Source organism: Grammomys surdaster, unplaced genomic scaffold (assembly GCF_004785775.1).
Source record: "Grammomys surdaster isolate TR1022 unplaced genomic scaffold, NIH_TR_1.0 323, whole genome shotgun sequence".
Lineage (NCBI taxonomy): Eukaryota > Metazoa > Chordata > Mammalia > Rodentia > Muridae > Grammomys > Grammomys surdaster.
In genome coordinates this window covers 369,970-375,915 of record NW_021604742.1, presented here as the reverse complement: position 1 = coordinate 375,915, position 5,946 = coordinate 369,970, and positions in this window count along the sequence as shown.

Here is a 5,946-nt window from a genome sequence, read left to right as displayed (position 1 = left end):
ATATTTTTAATACTTCTGCTAGAATATAAGTATTCAAAGTAAGTATTTTTTTAGAAGATGAGATGAACAATGAAGCCAGAGATTTTATGAAACCAAAATCTGGAAAAGAAATTGGAAACAAAATTAAGAATACTAACACCATGGGTTTATCAAGTCAAAAATCCTGGAGGAAAATTGATGCTAGAGATTTTATCAAATAGCATAATCACTAAGTATGGTTTTACTATTTATCTGTATACTCACAGATATATGTTGTTACCTCCAATCATAGAGGAAACTTCGAACTGCAATACCTTAAGACCCTTACCTTAAACCATACCTTATCAAAACACAGAGTTGTGAATTGTAAACCCTAGTAACAGGAATGCAGGCAATATAAGAGCTTGAAGCTACTTAACTGAATTTATATAATTTATTTCATAATACATATTTAAATAAATATATCAATAATGTAAGATAAATATATACAAATAAATATATATTGTTATAGAATAGTATTCTAGGAACAACAGTACACCAATAGTTTTCCAATACAGAGAAGCCCAGAAAACATAATCACTAGTAATATTACATGGACTGAGCATCTTGTATTTTTATTTTTACATTTAATGTGCATGTAAATATTCCATATTTAGCATTTATACATGCACATGTGTGTGTGTGTATGTGTGTGTGTGTGTGTAAATTTAAAATGGAGCAGATTACAAAAAATTCTATGTAGAGTAGAAATTGAAAGTTTATGCAATTGTATTATAATATGAAAAAATTACAATGAAAACCACAATTTCAGTTTACCCTATAGCATAGATATAATTCATATATCTTTATGTATAAGTTTGGGATACAATTTCATAGATAAATTGATTTTCTAGCATGTAAAAATCCTTCATTGATTTTGCCACAGCAAATAAATACCTCATGACACTGCATGATTATAATCAAAGAACTCATGGATGTGATGGTGCACAAGAATCAGACGTCCAAGATAATCATTCTCTTTATAATTAAATATATATTTCTTTTTATATCTTTCTGTATATCTCTCAGGCAAGCCTGGGATCGGTGTTGCTCCTTTTCTTCCAAATAAAATACAAAACATAACTCTTGTGATGTTTGGGCATGAAATATTCCATAAAGATATTTTCTGCACAGTGGAAACCAGTTTTTAGCTTTTCCCTGCACCTGATGCACAGGCAGTCTTCTCAGTGTATGTTCCACAGAACTTGACTAACAGCCTTGTTCACCCTTTAGCAGCTAAGAAGGCATGGGGACTGCATTCATCAGTATTCTTCTTTGGATCTTCTGTTATGCCTCCTATCTGCCTCCCTTTCTTCTGCAAAGCCATAGACTGTGCACAGTTTTCTTCATATGTAATTTTGGTAGTTTAGAGTAGGTTAATTATTTAGAATTTAAGGAAGTATTGCATGCCAACTTTCTTGCATTGCACTTCACACACCTTGATGTGAGCTGTTCCCTTATAAAAGTGTTGGACTGAAGCCTCAGATTCTCTAAGCCCTAGTGAGTTCAATATTTCTTATTTTCATGTCAGGAAATTTGGTAATGTAATACAACATCAGCACTAATGGTTAATGATATACAAATAACCATAAACACTTCAAACTTTTCAGCAACGAAAAATGAAATCATGTTAATTGTAGACAAATTGATGAAATTATAGATTTTCAAATTAGAAATGACCACGTTCTGGAAAACAACAGCACACTAAATTAATGGATAACTTTTCTCAATCTGGGAATACATAAATGTGTCTACTAAACTGATATTAAAGAGTACAATTATTAACATCCTAAACCAGATAATAAGTCAAAAAAGAAAGTAAAAGCCATTCTAATTGGAAAACAACAACCAATTTACCACTGCAGATGGCATAAAGGTATATATTGAAAGTATTTAAAAAGTAGTTAGACAGTACAACCAGAAAACTAACAAAGAAATGTGGGGATTTAATCTCTAACTTTATTTTTGTAAATCAGTATTATTTATATTAAAATAAAACAAATAAATGTCCTAATTTCAATTGATATAATGATAAAATATAATAAAAGGGGCAAAATATATGTACAATGAATCTATAAATGACTGTGGCATAGATATTATAATAACCAAAACTAGAAAGAAATATTTTGTTTAGAGGTTAGAAATAGAAATACTGTTCATATGTCTATATCACCATTCGACAATCCATCAAAATAAAACTGTAGTAGTGTACTGGTTAGATTTTTGTCAACTTGACATAAGAAGGTTTTCTGAAAAGAGGGAAACTCAACTTAGATGTTTCATGCAGGAAATGTCATTGATTGTGTGTTTTTAATGATTATCAATTGATGTTTGAGGGACTAGCACACTGTGGACAATACCATGGGCCAAAAATATGGTGCTAGTTTATATTAAAAAAAGCAGGCTGTGCAAATCATGAAGAACAAACTAGTAACCAGAATTTCTCTCTGGTTTTTGCATTAGTTAATGCCTTGAGAAACCTGCCTTCATTCCTGGCCTTGGCTTTCCACACTAATAGAATGGGATACATGACAGGGATAGGTAAGTCAAACAAAACTATGCTGTGTTTGATTTCGTCATTTTTCATAGATAGAATATGTAAAATAGGACAAGTGACATTTCTCTTCTCCTTTCTCCAACACCAATAATAAACATTGTACTAGCCAGGAAGTCCCAATGAGCCTTCTCACAGGAAAGTCTGTCTGTCCAGGATACTTGAGTTTTTTACATCTAATTCCAGTGGCCATGACCTGCACATTTCTGTCCTTATAGTTGTAAATAGGTGATTTTCTAATAATTGATCCTGTTACCCTCCCCAGTGAGTTTTGTTCCTGAATGAAAGTCAAACAAACAACCTTTTTATTTTGATATGCATAATCAGCTGAATGGCTGGACAACTTCCTAACCTTCATGTGGTTAATCCACTTCCCATCAATAATCTCGAGTTGTTATTAAATTCTATATTCTAACTGGGTGTTCTGGGCTCTGAGGGCTGCCCAACTGGGCTGCACTTTCCTGGCTCCTTCTCATGCAGGCATGTGTCCTGTCCCTGTCCTCCACTCTTCTCAGGCATGGTGGATCTCCCTCTCTTTCCTCAGTCCCAAACCAGAGAATTCTTAAAGTCCCATCTCTGTCTACTCTGTCCAACCGTTAGCTGCTGGCTTCTTTATTTACCAATCATAACCAACTTGGGGCAGTTTCCTAGAAGCTTCCTTGCACTCTAGTATACAAAGTTTTGTAGGAGTGTGATTAGCATTTGTAATACAAGCAGATACACAGGGGTATCTGACACCTTATTCATCTCAAGGACTATGCTTTTGTCATTCCTGTGTCGTATCCTGCCTATGAGAAGCTCCATCCAAATTGTCCTGGATGATGTGTGTTTCTGTGTGTTCCTGTGTGTGTGTGTGTATATGTGTGTGTATAAGTGTGTGTGTGATTTTTGAACTGTATTACTAGGGATAATATATAAATAAGCAAATATCCATTCTGAAGACATATAATTTTTGTCTTTTCATCAGTAATTTCCAGATTCAGGCCCTGTTTACATCTGGGGCCAATAAGTTATTTATGTACTTTGATACTATTTTGAGATATTTGTTGCTATTGATGGTCTCCAAAATCTACATGCCAGTTTTAAATAATAGAATGAAGTCAATCTTAAATAAAAACATGGTCAACAGTCTTAAAGGAAGTAGAGAGTAGATAAGGTAATTTTGCATACATGTCGACTAAATATCAGTATACACAGTGTTACAGAGATTAGGACAAGGATTTGAAGTAACCCATCTAAGAAGCATGTAAATTGCTGAATTCTTATAAACTTGACAAGTAGCAGACTGAGAAGGAGCCTCATAGTACACAAAGTCTTCATTAACAAATGTTTTGTGAAATTTGTTCTGCAATAATGAAGATCAGATAAACCAAACCTAAAGAAACCAACAATACCAGGGTCCCACCATGATATTTGGGTACTCTGAGTGTGGTATCAGCAAGGTCCAAAAGCTAATGACTTCTAGCAATTTCAATCTCTCTTGCTATTCAAGGGACAGAAGCTGATAACTCCTGGCAATTTAACTCCCTCTTGTAATTCAGGGGCAAAAAGTTGTTGGTTTCTAGAAATTGAGTCCTGATGATAGCAGCAGGGGCTATTAAAATGAAAGGAACCTAATTTACTTAGACTCTTTGAGTCAGGCCTTTCACTGGACACAGGAGAGGCTGAGCTTTTCCTAACACTTTGTAAGCCAGCAAGAAAAGAAAGGAAAGAAAGTCACACACACACACACACACACACAAACACACAAACACACACACACATACATGCACACATGCACACATGCATGCTCACCCAGGTGTGCACAGATATACACAAGTAGAGAGCGGATGAAGCAGAAAAGGACTGCACTGCCACTTTATTATAAGTTTTAGTTTTTTTGTATTCTTCTTAGGATAATTGACCATATTTTCAAAGCATTTTTACATTCCATATGTTCATAGTTTATGTCATAGCATGATATGGCTTAAGGAGGATTGTTTCTGTGTCTTCACATTAACATTAATACCTGACTAAACATTAATATTGTATTTTATGGGCTCACAAGTTTATTATAAGTTTAAATCAATAGGTTATATGTCACAAGATAGCATGGTTTTGTCAAGAGACCCAATATCTGCCTTATATCTTACTATTTAGAAGTCTCATATATATAAACTATTGCATCATTTATTTTATGTTCTAGTGGCATGAATCATATATCAGCAGCAAGAAGCAACCCTGGGAAGAGGTCATTAGGGATCATGCATCCCAGAGCAGACCTATTCCAGCAATTCAGAACAGTGGGCCGTCTCCAGAAAACTCGCTTGCCATAGCCTTTCCAATGTGGCTTCTGAGAAAACATTTTCAGTGTTACAACAGGAAAAGTTAGGAAATGTTTATTATGATGGTGCTAGTAAAGTACTGGGTGAGCACAAGAGGGGGCTTTCAGAGATGATTTCAACTTGGCTCTAAACTCATGAAATGAACCTCTGCTCAGTGTGTCTTGAGTGCCCCCTGCTGGTCTTGAGCGTATCTTCTGACTTGTTTGTGTCTAGGTTCACTCTGAGGTCCTTTACTATGTTTCTGTGTTCTGTTGTCACAGAATTCAGCTGAATGCAAAACTGGTCCCTGATGTTTCTCTGGTGATTGCACCTTGATTTTGATAGATCAACTGAAGTGTTGCCACAGCATGTCTGTCTCTCATTTGCTCATCACTGAGGTTTGGTGAGCCCAGGGCCAGCAGTAAGTACTAGTTGAGATGGAGAGAGAAGAGGGAGTGAAGACCAGAGACAGTGATAGTGATGGCTTTTCTATGGCAAATGCTAACTCCTGCCAAAGGACAGCATTTCTGGATCAAAGTCTATCAGTTCTCAATCATTGAAAATTATAACTTGCCCATGAGCCCATATAAGACAACAGAGGTGCTTTAGCAGGAACAGAAGCGAAACCAGCGGCTTTTTCTAGAAAGCACTCCCAGAGATTGAAATATGTGATCAAAGAGTAGTGAACTGTCCAGGAAAATGGGGTGTTTTGTATCTAGACTGTGAAGAATAACTTACTTATAGGGTGTTTTCACATACCTATGGAGGTACTGTAGTTAGACTGTGTCCTGTGAGATAAGTTTTCCCTTAAACTCAATTAGTAGTAAAAGTGGATTTGGTTTCAGAGGGGACTTTTAGGTTGAAGTGGGTCCCATGTCTGCTCCCCAAAGGAGCTACTAGGGCCACTACTTGGGGAATACAGAGGTGTGGAAAGTTTGTGTTCTCCCCATGCCACTGCCAGGAGGGCATTGGGCTATGTGAAGCCTTGGGATCTTACTTAGGTGTGGGGGAAACACAGTCTGAGGTCCCACATGCAACCAGAGCTCTTGACTTGGGTATACCCAGGTCAAA